The following is a 17,639-nucleotide window of genomic DNA, read 5'->3' on the forward strand; positions in this document are numbered from 1 at the left end:
AGATGAATCTAGGTCCAGTACAGGAAAGAGCAACCAACAAGCAAACACAGCCCTACAGAAACAGCCAAAGTGAAACCTTCCTTTCTGAAACCTCTTTTCTTAACTGAAGCAGTGTCTTTTGTCTCTGACCGTGTCTCAGCCTCCAAGGCATATCACCAGTAAGGAAGGCTGAGACATTTGGAAAAAACACCCACGCTGCGTTTTGCACCTCCGTACCCAATTAGCAATTAGCCAGGCCTTTTAAGTTGAGACCTTTGCTGTGGCGTCTGATCCCAGCCTGATTTATATGCCGCTTGTGCAGTTGCTGATAAGAGAAGGGCCCCAGAATACATATTAGAGTTTTACATTTAATTTTATGATGATTTGCATGTCAGGAGAGCCTTGGGGGCTCCGGGGATAACGTAGCCGCTCTTCAAAAGGATATCTGTGTGCCGCGTGGCAGCAAAGTGTCTAGGATTGCGCTTTTCTGTGTGCAGGTAGGTAATTTACTCCCTGACTAATCTGCAGAGATTAGGGAGAAGTTGTAGTAGAAAAATCACTTACACAAAGAACAAAGCTCTCTCTCACTCTCTGAGGCACCTTGTCAAAACCTACAAAATGAACTCCATGCATTAGATAGAGATGCTCCCTCAGCATATGGCTGGCATGAAAGAGGGATGTTTGTGTTGACATGTTTGTGTGTGAAAGAGTGTGTGAGTATATAAAGTGTGTGTGTGTGTGTTTGCATGTTCTTATATAAACAGAAAGTGCTCACATTACACCTGCCCTTCACACTCACTATTGACTACTACCAGTCTTCCCAGCAGTAGTCTCTAATGTGATCACAGTCAGGGACAAACGCTCTGTTTAACTGTCTGTCTCGCGGGAGAGACCTGCAACACCATGTAAACATGCCCACTATATCAAACACACTAAACCCACACACACTAATTCAGAAACTCTATTTGCATACATACAAAGCCTATCAGAGCAATGCTTGTCACAAGAAAGAATGTAGGAAAACCTTGAAGACTTGATTACACAGCCAGTTGTACACCATCCCTTACATACACAATATAAATAACATTATAACAAAAAATACCTACACAACTGCACAATCATTCGCAGTGTAAAGACTTTACAATAGTGTAATAACCACATATGAAGTAGGCCTACACCATAACACATTTGATGAGATCCCCTGGTACTTTGGTATACTTTTTTAGCCAGTAGTTCTGGAAGCGCTCACAAGCCAAAAGTGATCCCCGGAAATTGCTTATTTAAAGTCACAGGTGCAGATATGTTCACCACGTCATTGATCTCTCTCTCTCGCTCTGCTGTGTGTGCATCAGGAGGTTTAAAAAATACTTAGTCGCCAAAGTTCCGGAGCATGTCTTTAATGTCTTACCTACTCTATCAAACTCGTATGTACTTTCTGATCATATATTTGGTATTTTATCCTCCTAAAACATGTAATTATCCTGAAAAGGTATGAACAGCAGGAGAACAGACATGCTTTGGAATGTACATCTATAAGCATATTTCTCTCCCTGCCAGCCAGTGTAAATAGCAAGCTGTCACTTCAGCTTTAATGAGTTCTAGGATCCATTATTAATGACATGCCAAACAACTGAATGGCTCAGGGCTGACTGCACATCCTATACACTGTGTCTGCTCTACACACACTCACGCATGCAAGCTGCACACAAGTAAGCACAACACACACACACAGTGTCCCAGAGTGTGGGGAAATATGAAACATGTAAGTATGATGAGATTCTTACTGTGAACAATAGAACTGCAGTATAACAACAGAATATTGTCATTAATTTATTTCCATATTTAACTTTGTAATTGAATAAGGTGCATCACCATGAGAGGGCATTCCCGCATGGTGAACACCTGGGAGCTGTCCATTCAGCACTGCCCTGGTCAGCGACTCCTGACAAGCCATCAACACACTCTACATGTGCAGGACCATGGACAGCGACAACTTCCAAAACTAACAGAGATCAGTATTTCCTCACCACAAGTAATGATTCATTTTAGCAGCAAACTGTAGACTTGTCCACTATCCTACCCCATGGGCAAAACAGTGCCCCCATATAAGTTGCACCAACCACCTCCACAATCTTAACGAGGAAATAAAAAATGAACCAAATTTCAGACAGTTCTTACCTGAAACATCCGACATCAATCATCGGCTTTTCTCTCTGAAAAACGGCGGTATGTTGCTTCCCCGGCACGCTACAGAGAAATGCATTAGCCTGGCGAGGGACGGAAGACAGAACAGTCGCTCCAAGGCTCCACTAGCCCCTCAGGCTAAGATCAGGAGACAATTATCGTATTCCTGCATCATATCAAATGAACATTATTCTGGATTCCGTTCATACCTTTTCTAATGATCAACTCTATACAATAATTATTATTATATTATACAGCTGGTTTGTTTGGAAAGCCTCCTCGCAATAGAGTTGTGGCTCTCGCACTCCCGCCTTTAGCTCGCCTGCGCTACTCCACTCGGCGGGAGAGGCTGATGTTATTCGTGATGATTAGTTTTGAGACCTTCCGCGGGCACTTTTCTTCTAATGGATGGAGAGACACTGCTGTGTGCCAGGCAGGGAAACAGCAGATGATGGTGGTTATATAAACTGTAGCTTGTGTCAACTGCAACTATCTATCGAAATCAAATAAGTATCCTATTATATATTAGAGAAAGTACACCTCTTGGACACTGTCTGGACCAATGGACCAATCAACAGTGTGAATCTCAATCAAGAGGAAGAGATAGGAGTCAGACTGTGTTGACTATTCAGAAAGAAATGTGAAGTGTGTCTACATGTCTAATTTCATTTTTGTGTATGTTTTTTTATTTCCATAAAAACTATTTATCTCTCTTTCTATCTTGCTCTCTCAGTCAGGTAAATGTTTCAGTTTTAATGCAGCCCAATAAGTCATGCAGCTCATATATCCACAGTAGGTGCTGATCAAAGGGCTTAGAACACAATAGTGACACCATGCCCGTAAGCCACCATTAATTACTTTCTCATCCTGAAATTGGGAGTCTACTTGGGCTCAGAGAGATGTAAAGGAAGGGCAAACAACAGACACAGGAAAGTGGAGGGAGAGGAAGGGTGAACAACAGACACAGGAAAGTGGAGGGAGAGGAAGGGTGAACAACAGACACAGGAAAGTGGAGGGAGAGGAAGGGTGAACAACAGATACAGGAAAGTGGAGGGAGAGAGAATGGAGAGGAAGGGTGAACAACTGACACAGGAAGGGTGAATAACTGACACAGGAAGGTGGAGGGAGAGAAAATGGAGAGGAAGGGTGGACAACAGACACAGGAAAGTGGAGGGAGAGGAAGGGTGAACAACAGACACAGGAAAGTGGAGGGAGAGAGAATGGAGAGGAATGGTGAACAACAGACACAGGAAAGTGGAGGGAGAGAGAATGGAGAGGAAGGGTGAACAACAGACACAGGAAAGTGGAGGGAGAGGAAGGGTGAACAACAGACACAGGAAAGTGGAGGGAGAGGAAGGGTGAACAACAGACACAGGAAAGTGGAGGGAGAGAGAATGGAGAGGAAGGGTGAACAACTGACACAGGAAGGGTGAATAACTGACACAGGAAGGTGGAGGGAGAGAAAATGGAGAGGAAGGGTGGACAACAGACACAGGAAAGTGGAGGGATAGAGAATGGAGAGGAATGGTGAACAACAGACACAGGGAAGTGGAAGGAGAGAGAATGGAGAGGAATGGTGAACAACAGACACAGGGAATTGGAAGGAGGGAGAATGGAGAGGAAGGGTGGACAACAGACACAGGGAAGTGGAAGGAGGGAGAATGGAGAGGAAGGGTGGACAACAGACACAGGGAAGTGGAAGGAGAGAGAATGGAGAGGAAGGGTGGACAACAGACACAGGGAAGTGGAAGGAGAGAGAATGGAGAGGAAGGGTGGACAACAGACACAGGGAAGTGGAAGGAGAGAGAATGGAGAGGAAGGGTGGACAACAGACACAGGAAAGTGGAAGGAGAGAGAATGGAGAGGAATGGTGAACAACAGACACAGGGAAGTGGAAGGAGGGAGAATGGAGAGGAAGGGTGGACAACAGACACAGGGAAGTGGAAGGAGAGAGAATGGAGAGGAAGGGTGGACAACAGACACAGGGAAGTGGAAGGAGAGAGAATGGAGAGGAAGGGTGGACAACAGACACAGGGAAGTGGAAGGAGAGAGAATGGAGAGGCAGTCAAAGAGCGATAGAGATTGGGAAAGAGCGCCATAATGTACTATTATCAGCAACTCTATTATGACTGGCTTGTGTTCTTACAGTTGTGTGGTAACAATTCTCCGAGTGAGTTAGCGACACCTTGGTGACTCAGCCCTATAGTAGTGGTTACTGTCCTCACAACGGTGCACCACCTGTGGATAATTTGGTCCCTGTTACCACTGAGGGAAGATATGGTCCCAAACTACCAGCACACTGATGAGTATGATTGTGTCAACTTTGAGGATCTCTCAATGATTGTGGTGACTTTGTGTTAGTGTTCCAGTGGTTTGGTGATCTGATCTGTTGATGATGAGAAGCCACATACAGGGAGATGGTAGGCTGGGCACACCTTCAGGCATGTCTTGTTTGATTGTGGTCTCCTGTGGTATTCCACCACAAATTGGTAAATATTAAACACCAGTCAGTCAGTCAGACATCAATAATACTTCATATTTAAACTTCCTCAGTGGAGGTACTCATCAGAACAAGGGGAGCTCATGGCTGTGTGTAATCAGCCTGCCCTGTTTTATTCTCATTCAGGCTTGTCATCTGAATCCTCCCATTCACAGTATAATGAGGCTGTGTGATGTTTAGCCTCAGAATGTGAAGGACATCTCCCTCATTGCCAGAATGTCCAGCAACAGAACAAGGTATTGACATAGCTAGCACTTTCTATGTCCATGTTTCTACGGACTGCAATAGCATCGAATAGTCCCCACGATATGCAACTGTTCATGGAAGTCAGGAACCAATACACGCAGTCAGTCAGGAAAGCAAAGGCCAGCTTCTTCAGGCAGAAATTTGCATCCTGTAGCTCTAACTCCAAAAAGTTATGGGACACTGTGAAGTCCATGGAGAACAAGAGCACCTCCTCCCAGCTGCTCACTGCACTGAGGCTAGGTAACACGGTCACCACCGATAAATCCATGATTATCGAAAACTTCAACAAGCATTTCTCAACGGCTGGCCATGCCTTCCTCCTGGCTACTCCAACCTCGGCCATCAGCTCCCCCCCGCAGCTACGCGCCCAAGCCTCTCCAGGTTCTCCTTTACCCAAATCCAGATAGCAGATGTTCTGAAAGAGCTGCAAAACCTGGACCCGTACAAATCAGCTGGGCTTGACAAACTGGAGCCTCTATATCTGAAATTATCCGCCGCCATTGTCGCAACTCCTATTACCAGCCTGTTCAACCTCTCTTCCATATCGTCTGAGATCCCCAAGGATTGGAAAGCTGCCGCAGTCATCCCCCTCTTCAAAGCGGGAGACACCCTGGACCCAAACTATTACAGACCTATATCCATCCTGCCCTGCCTATCTAAGGTCTTCGAAAGCCAAGTCAACAAACAGGTCACTGACCATCTCGAATCCCACCGTACCTTCTCCGCTGTGCAATCTGGTTTCCGAGCCGGTCACGGGTGCACCTCAGCCACGCTCAAGGTACTAAATGATATCATAACCGCCATCGATAAAAGACAGTACTGTGTAGCCGTCTTCATCGACCTTTGCCATGGCTTTCGACTCTGTCAATCAACATATTCTTATCGGCAGACTCAGTAGCCTCGGTTTTTCTGATGACTGCCTTGCCTGGTTCACCAACTACTTTGCAGTGTTTCAAATCGGAGGGCATGCTGTCCGGTCCTCTGGCAGTCTCTATGGGGGTGCCACAGGGTTCAATTCTCGGGCCGACTCTTTTCTCTGTATATATCAATGATGTTGCTCTTGCTGCGGGCGATTCCATGATCCACCTCTACGCAGACGACACCATTCTGTATACTTCCGGCCCGTCCTTGGACACTGTGCTATCTAACCTCCAAACGAGCTTCAATGCTCTTCCGTGGCCTCCAACTGCTCTTAAACGCTAGTAAAACCAAATGCATGCTTTTGAACCGTTCGCTGCCTGCACCCGCACGCCCGACTAGCATCACCACCCTGTATGGTTCCGACCTAGAATATGTGGACATCTATAAGTACCTAGGTGTCTGGCTAGACTGTAAACTCTCTTTCCAGACTCATATCAAACATCTCCAATCTAAAATCAAATCTAGAGTCGGCTTTCTATTCCACAACAAAGCCTCCTTCACTCACGCCACCAAACTTACCCTAGTAAAACTGACTATCCTACCGATCCTCGACTTCGGCGATGTCATCTACAAAATAGCTTCCAACACTCTACTCAGCAAACTGGATGCAGTTTATCACAGTGCCATCCGTTTTGTTACTAAAGCACCTTATACCACCCACCACTGCGACCTGTATGCTCTAGTCGGCTGGCCCTCGCTACATATTTGTCGCCAGACCCACTGGCTCCAGGTCATCTACAAGTCCATGCTAGGTAAAGCTCCGCCTTATCTCAGTTCACTGGTCACGATGGCAACAACCACCCATAGCACGCGCTCCAGCAGGTGTATCTCACTGATCATCCCTAAAGCCAACACCTCATTTGGCCGCCTTTCGTTCCAGTTCTCTGCTGCCTGTGACTGGAACGAATTGCAAAAATCACTGAAGTTGGAGACTTTTTATCTCCCTCACCAACTTCAAACATCTGCTATCTGAGCAGCTAACCGATCGCTGCAGCTGTACAAAGTCTATCGGTAAATAGCCCACCTAATTTGACCTACCTCTTCCCCATACTGTTTTTATTTATTTACTTTTCTGCTCTTTTGCATACCAATATCTCTACCTGTACATGACCATCTGATCATTTATCACTCCAGTGTTAATCTGCAAAATTGTAATTATTCGCCTACCTCCTCATGCTTTTTGCACACAATGTATATACTCTCTTTTTTTCTACTATGTTATTGACTTGTTAATTGTTTACTCCATGTGTAACTCTGTGTTGTCTGTTCACACTGCTATGCTTTATCTTGGCCAGGTCGCAGTTGTAAATGAGAACTTGTTCTCAACTAGCCTACCTGGTTAAATAAAGGTGAAATAAAAATAAAAAATAAATAAAAATGTCCTTGTGATATTTGTGGACAACTACAGTATGTCTGTGTCTTGCTATACTGGTCAATTAATTTAAATGAGAAGAATTGTGTTTTTTTCCCTCCAGTTAATTTAAATGGAGCAATTATGCTTAAAATTGTAATAGATAGCCACAGGATAGAACACAGAGCTCTTTGAGGAGAGAGGGACTCCACTGTACCAACAGTTTACAAAGCACGGTCCTGGGACTGGCCTACCGTACACTCACATAAATGCACGCACAACACGTGTGCTCACAAACACACAGAAAACACTCATGCATGCACATGCTTGTGCTTTCCCCAAAACTTGAAAGCCTGTCAAGCCTTTCCCGAGGTCTTTGGTGCCCTCTGCTGTTAGAAAGTGGTAAGTACACCTTAACATTGATCAAACTTCAGTTCCACTTAGGAGCCTCAAACTCAGGGGATTTGTTTTGGAAAACACTGTATCCGATAGTGGTGGGTTAGGGAAAGCATACTCTAGATTATGAATCATTTTGATAAACCAATCAATCAATTAATCAATCAATCAATCAACAAACCAACCAATCCATCGGCCAGTTCACTTTATTAGTGATGAGGTACCTCAGTATACTGCAGCACAGCTCAGTGGAAAGACAACTGATATAAAATTCAAGAGATCTGTCCAACAAGAGGTCTTATCCAATACAACAATATTAACTGTATAAAAACAGCACGGAACTGATTAATCCTTCTGGCTGAGCAATAATCATTATGTGCTCTTTAAACAATCATTTGATCAATTATAGTATTCACTTAAAACAGAGGAAGATCAGTGTGTTTGTGTGTGTGATTAAATATGTTTGTGAGAGAGGGATAGGAGGGGAGGACAATAGCAAGCATCTAAAGGAAGGGAAACAGTAAAACAGTTGAAATAAACACAGTAGTATGAAAGTAGAATATGAAGTTAGTGACTCAATATCAATACATGTTATCTAGTGGAGAACCATTCAGGCCAATAAGAATACAAAGATAAAAAGAGACGCACTCAGCAGAGAGAGTAGATACTTCACCATGTGCCCTGAAAGAAGGACTGGTGCTGTGAGTCTTAGGTCTGTGTCGGTTTCTACAGTGAGCTCCAAAAGTATTGGGTCAGTGACACTCGGTATTCCAGCATTTTGGATTTGAAATGATACAATGACTATGAGCTAAAAGTGCAGACTGTCAGCTTTAATTTGAGGGTATTTTGGGTAAACCGTTTAGAAATTACAGCACTTTTTGTACATAGTCCCCTCATTTTAGGGGGCCGAAAGTATAAGAGAAAATTCACTTCTATAAATTGGAGTATTTTGTCCCATATTCCAAGCTTGTGACTCTACGAACTTGTTAGATGCATTTGCTGTTTGTTTTGCTGTTTGTTTTGGTTGTGTTTCAGATGATTTTGTTCCCAATAGAAATGTATGGTAAATCATGTATTGTGCCACTTTTACTGTGACTCCAAAATAATACAATACATTATTTACCATACAGTTGTATTCACACAATGCATGAAACCACTCAATTATCTGCTTGAGCTCTCTCTTTGTGTGTAAACACATATGGTAATGTGTGCAGTTTATACAGCTTTTGTGTGGTTGTGCATTGCGTCAATGTTTTTGTGGTTGTGGTTGTATGCTGGTTGGGTTTGAGGAATTTCATCAAATCAAATGTATTTATATAGCCCTTCTTACATCAGCTGATATCTCAAAGTGCTGTACAGAAACCCAGCCTAAAACCCCAAACAGCAAGCAATGCAGGTGTAGAAGTTGACTGATGATTTCATGTGGTTGTGTATGGTTGTATATGGTTGTATGTGGTTCTGTGTGTTGTGTTTCATTTGTTCACTCTTACCCAGTGGTTCTCCCAGCTCCAGGTGACCATGGCAGGTCCGAATGATCGAGCAAGATTCACACTGGCACCAGTGTAGGGAAGCTAAACAGAGGAGAGATATTACACATATATACTAATTGGGACATTCCAACCAGAGGGCTTAGGGTAGTGTAGTGATACCTACGGCTAGGGTTAGGTTTAGGGTTAGGTTTAGGGGCTAGAGTTAGTGCTAGGGTTAGGTTTAGGGGCTAGAGTTAGTGCTAGGGTTAGGTTTAGGGGCTAGAGTTAGTGCTAGGGTTAGGGTTAGGGTTGGGTTTAGGGGCTAGAGTTAGTGCTAGGGTTAGGTTTAGGGTTAGGTTTAGGGGCTAGAGTTAGTGCTAGGGTTAGGTTTAGGGGCTCGAGTTAGTGCTAGGGTTAGGTTTAGGGTTAGGGTTAGGTTTAGGGGCTAGAGTTAGTGCTAGGGTTAGGTTTAGGGTTAGGGTTGGGTTTAGGGGCTAGAGTTAGTGCTAGGGTTAGGTTTAGGGGCTAGAGTTAGTGCTAGGGTTAGGTTTAGGGGCTAGAGTTAGTGCTAGGGTTAGGTTTAGGGGCTAGAGTTAGTGCTAGGGTTAGGTTTAGGGGCTAGAGTTAGTGTTAGGGGCTAGTTAGGTTTAGGGGCTAGAGTTAGTGCTAGGGTTAGGTTTAGGTTTAGGGGCTAGAGTTAGGGTTGGGTTTAGGGGCTGAGTTAGGGGGTTAGGTTTAGGGGCTAGGGTTGGGTTTAGGGGCTAGAGTTAGTGCTAGGGTTAGGTTTAGGGGGTTAGGTTTAGAGTTAGTGCTAGGGTTAGGTTTAGGGTTAGGGTTGGGTTTAGGGGCTAGAGTTAGTGCTAGGGTTGGGTTTAGGGGCTAGAATTAGTGCTAGGGTTAGGTTTAGGGGCTAGAGTTAGTGCTTGGGTTAGGTTTAGGGGCTAGAGTTAGTGCTTGGGTTAGGTTTAGGGGCTAGAGTTAGTGCTAGGGTTAGGTTTAGGGGCTAGAGTTAGTGCTAGGGTTAGGTTTAGGGGCTAGAGTTAGTGCTAGGGTTGGGTTTAGGGGCTAGAGTTAGTGCTAGGGTTAGGTTTAGGGGCTAGAGTTAGTGCTAGGGTTAGGTTTAGGGTTAGGGTTGGGTTTAGGGGCTAGAGTTAGTGCTAGGGTTAGGTTTAGGGGCTAGAATTAGTGCTAGGGTTAGGTTTAGGGGCTAGAGTTAGTGCTTGGGTTAGGTTTAGGGGCTAGAGTTAGTGCTTGGGTTAGGTTTAGGGGCTAGAGTTAGTGCTTGGGTTAGGTTTAGGGGCTAGAGTTAGTGCTAGGGTTGGGTTTAGTGGCTATAGTTAGTGCTAGGGTTAGGTTTAGGGGCTAGAGTTAGTGCTAGTGTTAGGTTTAGGGGCTAGAGTTAGTGCTAGGGTTAGGTTTAGGGGCTAGAGTTAGTGCTAGGGTTAGGTTTAGGGGCTAGAGTTAGTGCTAGGGTTAGGTTTAGGGGCTAGAGTTAGTGCTTGGGTTAGGTTTAGGGGCTAGAGTTAGTGCTAGGGTTGGGTTTAGGGGCTAGAGTTAGTGCTATGGTTAGGTTTAGGGGCGAGAGTTAGTGCTAGGGTTAGGGTTGGGTTTAGGGGCTAGAGTTAGTGCTAGGGTTAGGTTTAGGGGCTAGAGTTAGTGCTTGGGTTAGGTTTAGGGGCTATAGTTAGTGCTAGGGTTAGGTGTAGGGGCTAGAGTTAGTGCTAGTGTTAGGTTTAGGGTCTAGAGTTAGTGCTAGGGTTAGGTTTAGGGGCTAGAGTTAGTGCTAGGGTTAGGTTTACGGGCTAGAGTTAGTGCTAGGTTTAGGTTTATGGGCTAGAGGTAGTGCTAGGGTTAGGTTTAGGGGCTAGAGTTAGTGCTAGGGTTAGGTTTAGGGGCTAGAGTTAGCGCTAGGGTTAGGTTTAGGGGCTAGAGTTAGTGCTTGGGTTAGGTTTAGGGGCTAGAGTTAGTGCTAGGGTTGGGTTTAGGGGCTAGAGTTAGTGCTATGGTTAGGTTTAGGGGCGAGAGTTAGTGCTAGGGTTTAGGGGCTATGGTTAGGGTTGGGTTTAGGGGCTAGAGTTAGTGCTAGGGTTAGGTTTAGGGGCTAGAGTTAGTGCTTGGGTTAGGTTTAGGGGCTATAGTTAGTGCTAGGGTTAGGTGTAGGGGCTAGAGTTAGTGCTAGTGTTAGGTTTTAGGGTCTAGAGTTAGGTGCTAGGGTTAGGTTAGGTTTAGGGGCTAGAGTTAGTGCTAGGGTTAGGTTTACGGGCTAGAGTTAGTGCTAGGTTTAGGTTTATGGGCTAGAGGTAGTGCTAGGGTTAGGTTTAGGGGCTAGAGTTAGTGCTAGGGTTAGGTTTAGGGGCTAGAGTTAGTGCTAGGTTTAGGTTTAGGGGTTAGAGGTAGTGCTAGGGTTAGGTTTAGGGGTTAGAGGTAGTGCTAGGGTTGGGGTTTGTTGACTGATGAAGAGTGGCAAACTCTGTTGGCTATCTGAGGTACTACTCACATCGAACAGGTGTCCGATGCAGACAGAGAAGCCGATTGCCAGGGCAGCTGAGCCCTTCAGGTCTCTGCATTTGGGGTCACAGGTGGCTAACATGGTGAAGAAGTGTTTGAAGGTGATGGCCCACAGAGATACTGGTGTTCACCTGGGGAGAGTCACATGACCTTGGTTAGCAAACAAGACAGGATGTAAGGCACGTGCAGTAGACTTGAGGACAAGGGCTAAATCTCAAATGCCACCCCTTTCCCTATGTAGTGCACTACTTTTGACTAAATGAAAAAACTCTGGTCCTTTAAAAACCTGCTGTATGTAAAATATAGTATGCTATAGCTGGGAAAATAAAGACATGTGACTCTCGATGACAACATAATGATGTTTGTTTCCAACATTAGGGCTGTTTTCCTAAAGAAATGAAATCTGCTTTGTGTTTTTGTTTTGTTTCCTTGCCACGATACTAACATGTATCGTGATACTGGTTTTATCCCGGGCCAACTTTTGACCAGGGCCCATAGAGCTCTGTTTAAAAATAGTTCACTATGTAGGGAATAGTGTGCCATTTTAGACTCGGACAATGACTGCCCATAACAACTTCAACTTTGAGTACCTCTTCAGTGATGATGACAGCTAACATGACAACTAATCAAGGTTAAAGTTCAGACTCTGTCTCCTTCCTTCTTACTGATGTGACGCCCATGTCGACCCTGACAACATCTGGAGTAACCCCGTAGAGCACAGCTGCACCCACCACTGTTCCCAGACACTGTGCCAGGAGGTAAAACACTGCCTTGGCCAAGCTGAGTCCCTGGGTCACCACCATGGCTGCGGTCACCGCAGGGTTAATATGACCTCCACTCATGTGTCCAAAACACTTGACCAGGGTGGCAATGCTGATTCCGAAGCAGAGGGAGATGAGGACTAGGTCAGGGTGGGTGCTAGGTCAGGAGGACTAGGTCAGGGTGGGTGCTAGGTCAGGAGGACTAGGTCAGGGTGGGTGCTAGGTCAGGAGGACTAGGTCAGGGTGGGTGCTAGGTCAGGAGGACTAGGTCAGGGTGGGTGCTAGGTCAGGAGGACTAGGTCAGGGTGGGTGCTAGGTCAGGAGGACTAGGTCAGGGTGGGTGCTAGGTCAGGAGGACTAGGTCAGGGTGGGTGCTAGGTCAGGAGGACTAGGTCAGGGTGGGTGCTAGGTCAGGAGGACTAGGTCAGGGTGGGTGCTAGGTCAGGAGGACTAGGTCAGGGTGGGTGCTAGGTCAGGAGGACTAGGTCAGGGTGGGTGCTAGGTCAGGAGGACTAGGTCAGGGTGGGTGCTAGGTCAGGAGGACTAGGTCAGGGTGGGTGCTAGGTCAGGAGGACTAGGTCAGGGTGGGTGCTAGGTCAGGAGGACTAGGTCAGGGTGGGTGCTAGGTCAGGAGGACTAGGTCAGGGTGGGTGCTAGGTCAGGAGGACTAGGTCAGGGTGGGTGCTAGGTCAGGAGGGCTAGGTCAGGGTGGGTGCTAGGTCAGGAGGACTAGGTCAGGGTGGGTGCTAGGTCAGGAGGACTAGGTCAGGGTGGGTGCTAGGTCAGGAGGACTAGGTCAGGGTGGGTGCTAGGTCAGGAGGACTAGGTCAGGGTGGGTGCTAGGTCAGGAGGACTAGGTCAGGGTGGGTGCTAGGTCAGGAGGACTAGGACAGGGTGGGTGCTAGGTCAGGAGGACTAGGTCAGGGTGGGTGCTAGGTCAGGAGGACTAGGTCAGGGTGGGACAAAGATTATCATAGCTAGGAACTCTGCCCCCATGCAACGCCAGAACTCCTGCGTCAAGATCCCCTTGAAGGCGGCCATGACCCTGTCTCTATGACACCATGCAGGCCAGGAGGGAGAGGAGATGGGTCGGCACTGGTTGGTACAGCAAGGACACAGACACCGGGACCAATACGCCCTAATAAGAAGAGAGAGAGGAGAGAGAATGAGGGAGAGAGAGGAAAGAGGATGAGGGAGGGAGGGAGGGAGGGGGGGGGGGGGGGGAGAGGAGGAGGGAGGGAGGGAGAATGAGGGAGAGAGAGGAAAGAGGATGAGGGAGGGAGGGAGAATGAGGGAGAGAGAGGAAAGAGGATGAGGGAGGGAGTGAGAATGAGGGAGAGAGAGGAAAGAGGATGAGGGAGGGAGAGGAAAGAGGATGAGGGAGGGAGGGAGAATGAGGGAGAGAGAGGAAAGAGGATGAGGGAGGGAGGGAGGGAGAATGAGGGAGAGAGAGGAAAGAGGATGAGGGAGGGAGGGAGAATGAGGGAGAAAGAGGATGAGGGAGGGAGGGAGAATGAGGGAGGGAGGGAGAGTGAGGGAGGGAGGGGGGGGGAGGGAGGGAGGGAGAATGAGGGAGGGAGGGAGGGAGGGGGAGGGAGGGAGGGAGAATGAGGGAGGGAGGGAGGGGAGGGAGGGAGAATGAGGGAGGGAGGGAGGGAGGGAGGGAGGGAGGGAGGGAGGGGGGAGGGAGGGAGGGAGGGAGAATGAGGGAGGGAGGGAGGAAGGATGAGGGAGAATGAGGGAGGGAGGGAGGAAGGATGAGGGGAGGGAGGGAGGGAGGGAGGGAGAGGGAGGGAGGGAGGGAGGGAGGGGGGGAGGGAGGGAGGGAGAATGAGGAAGGGAGGGAGGGAGGGAGAGTGAGGGAGTGAGTGAGTGATCGAGGGAGGGAGAGGGAGGGAGTGAGGGAGACATCCAGCTTCACTGGTAGTTTAGAAATATCTGTTTAATTTACACAAAACAACAAATGTGTCCCTGCATTTCCCTGTTTATAAAGGTGATGCCTCTGATTCTGAGGATGTTTCTGGTGTATCCATCAACATCCCCTCACTGCTGATATCCTGCTCAGTTTGGACAGAGAACAGGCAGATCATTGCTGATTATAATAGACTCTATTTATCCATAATGATGCATTTCGAGTTTCGCTGCCGTTCTAATTCTAATCCTATTTTTTATGGAAATATTTTCCATTTGCAAAACGATATACAATCTCTTAATTCTGCTGGGGAAGGTTTTCATTTTAAATCTCAGAAAACAAATATGTTAGTATTGGATGCTTTCAAAATAACACTATTATTCAAACACTATTATACATGAGAAGGTTTGATTGCAAAATGAAGTGTGAGGTCTCAAGATTTTACTAATAAGTGGGACCACATAACATGTCAAGAGGGATGGTCTGATTTCATAGACAAAGGAAAGACGCTCCTGAACACCAGACAAATTCTAGTAGTTGTTTTGTTTGTTGAGTTGTATTTATTGTTTTTTTGTGTGTGTGTTTATATATGTAATACCTGTTTATTGTCCTTTTGTAGTTTGTTATGGTTATTTCTTGTTTGTTAGATTTTGTGTGTCCACCAGGGTGGGGTGTTTTGGGGGAGGTGTATTTTTAAATACAAATGATAATAAAATATATTATATACACTGAGTGTAAAAAACACTTGTAAAATCCACTTCAAATCAGTGTCTCTTAAATTGATCTGAGGCCGGGAACAGCCAATCCAGATTCAAATCCCCTAAAATGACCAACTCCGTGGAGCAGGGGGCGGTAAAATACTTGGCTTTGGCACCAATAGCATTCACAATGGCAGCAGGGGGCGGTAAAATACTTGGCTTTGGCACCAATAGCATCCACAATGGCAGCAGGGGGCGGTAAAATACTTGGCTTTGGCACCAATAGCATCCACAATGGCAGCAGGGGTGGTAAAATACTTGGCTTTGGCACCAATAGCATCCACAATGGCAGCAGGGGGCGGTAAAATACTTGGCTTTGGCACCAATAGCATCCACAATGGCAGCAGGGGGCGGTAAAATACTTGGCTTTGGCACCAATAGCATCCACAATGGCAGCAGGGGGCGGTAAAATACTTGGCTTTGGCACCAATAGCATCCACAATGGCAGCAGGGGGCGGTAAAATACTTGGCTTTGGCACCAATAGCATCCACAATGGCAGCAGGGGTGGTAAAATACTTGGCTTTGGCACCAATAGCATCCACAATGGCAGCAGGGGGCGGTAAAATACTTGGCTTTGGCACCGATAGCATCCACAATGGCAGCAGGGGGCGGTAAATCCCAGCAACAAATACACATGTATTCTGGTTTATGGACACATCTACAACCAGGAGCTCAAATGTCTTGGGAACAAAAATATTTAAAGATTGGGACTCCATGAAATTAGATTTGACATCTATGACCACTTCTCCCCCTTTCTGTAATCTGTCACATCTACATTATAATAATTTACTTCAATGTCTTTATCAGATACTTAACCATTGAACCATGTTTCCTGTACCCAAATGTCAATTGTGGGTTAGGTTTAGTGGCTAGAGATTTCAAATCAGATCATTCCCATAAGAGCTAACAGGCACAGGATCATCTGCAGCTATTTGTTGAGTGAGCTGAGACTTTGCCAAGGTCTCTGGCCAACAACATGAGAGCAGAGCAGACTGAGCATTTGACAGACCTCCCTCCAGTCGCTGGATGCAGGGGCTGGTGTTGGAACTGGGAGAGCAGTGTTGGCAGAGCTCAGTCCACCCTGATGAAGCTCCCGCCAAAGGAGTGGAGTTGCTGCAGGGGATCGGAGTGGCTGCCAATGCGCCATTCTGAGTATGCACAGCCTTGGTGTGGCTCCTGTTGCACGGTTGGGGCTGCCATGGGGGGCAGGAGTGTACGGCCTGTCCCGGGGATGGGAGTATGGAGGGTAACCAAAACTAGCCTAGGAGGGAGGTTGTGTGGAATTAAGGAGGGTGGCATCATGTGGTGCCCTACCCTCAACAGTGTTCTGCCAGGCCCTAGGGTAGTGGTCGGTGCTGTGTAGAGCTGGGCTGAGTTGAGGTGGGCCTGGTCTGGTAGAGCTGTGCTGTGATGGGCCAAGTCTGGTAGAGCTGTGCTGTGATGGGCCAAGTCTGGTAGAGCTGTGCTGTGATGGGCAGAGTCTGGAAGAGCTGTGCTGTGATGGGCCGGGTCTGGTAGAGCTGTGCTGTGATGGGCCGAGTCTGGTTGTGCTGTGCTGTGATGGGCCGGGTCTGGTTGTGCTATGCTGTGGTGGGCCAGCTCTGGTTGTGCTGTGCTGTAATGGGCCGGGTCTGGTTGTGCTATGCTGTGATGGGCCGGGTCTGGTTGTGCTAAGCTGTGATGGGTCAGCTCTGGTTGTGCTATGTGGTGATGGGCCAGCTCTGGTTGTGGTGTGCTGTGATGGTCCGGGTCTGATTGTGCTATGCTGTGATGGGTCTGGTTGTGCTGTGCTGTGATGGGCCTGGTCTGGTAGAGCTGTGCTGTGATGGGCCGAGTCTGGAAGAGCTGTGCTGTGATGGGCCTGGTCTGGTAGAGCTGTGCTGTGATGGGCCGAGTCTGGAAGAGCTGTGCTGTGATGGGCCTGGTCTGGTAGAGCTGTGCTGTGATGGGCCTGGTCTGGTAGAGCTGTGCTGTGATGGGCCGAGTCTGGAAGAGCTGTGCTGTGATGGGCCGGGCCTGGTAGAGCTGTGCTGTGATGGGCCTGGTCTGGTAGAGCTGTGCTGTGATGGGCCGGGCCTGGTAGAGCTGTGCTGTGATGGGCCTGGTCTGGTAGAGCTGTGCTGTGATGGGCCGGGTCTGGTAGAGCTGTGCTGTGATGGGCCTGGTCTGGTAGAGCTGTGCTGTGATGGGCCGGGTCTGGTAGAGCTGTGCTGTGATGGGCCTGGTCTGGTAGAGCTGTGCTGTGATGGGCCGGGTCTGGTAGAGCTGTGCTGTGATGGGCCGGGTCTGGTAGAGCTGTGCTGTGATGGGCCTGGTCTGGTAGAGCTGTGCTGTGATGGGCCGGGTCTGGTAGAGCTGTGCTGTGATGGGCCTGGTCTGGTAGAGCTGTGCTGTGATGGGCCGGGTCTGGTAGACCTGTGCTGTGATGGGCCTGGTCTGGTAGAGCTGTGCTGTGATGGGCCGGGCCTGTTTGAGCTGTGCTGTGATGGGCCTGGTCTGGTAGAGCTGTGCTGTGATGGGCCTGGTCTGGTAGAGCTGTGCTGTGATGGGCCTGGTCTGGTAGAGCTGTGCTGTGATGGGCCTGGTCTGGTAGAGCTGTGCTGTGATGGGCCTGGTCTGGTAGAGCTGTGCTGTGATGGGCCTGGTCTGGTAG

The 17,639-nt window shown here is 47.7% G+C and overlaps 1 pseudogene; it reads right to left on the bottom strand.

Moving 5' to 3' along the window:
• Positions 1-220: 220 nt before the first annotated feature.
• Positions 221-16,186, bottom strand: LOC118384175 (aquaporin-4-like; annotated as a pseudogene).
• Between the last annotated feature and the right edge of the window lie 1,453 nt (positions 16,187-17,639).

Source organism: Oncorhynchus keta, chromosome 1 (genome assembly GCF_023373465.1).
Source record: "Oncorhynchus keta strain PuntledgeMale-10-30-2019 chromosome 1, Oket_V2, whole genome shotgun sequence".
NCBI classification, from domain to species: domain Eukaryota; kingdom Metazoa; phylum Chordata; class Actinopteri; order Salmoniformes; family Salmonidae; genus Oncorhynchus; species Oncorhynchus keta.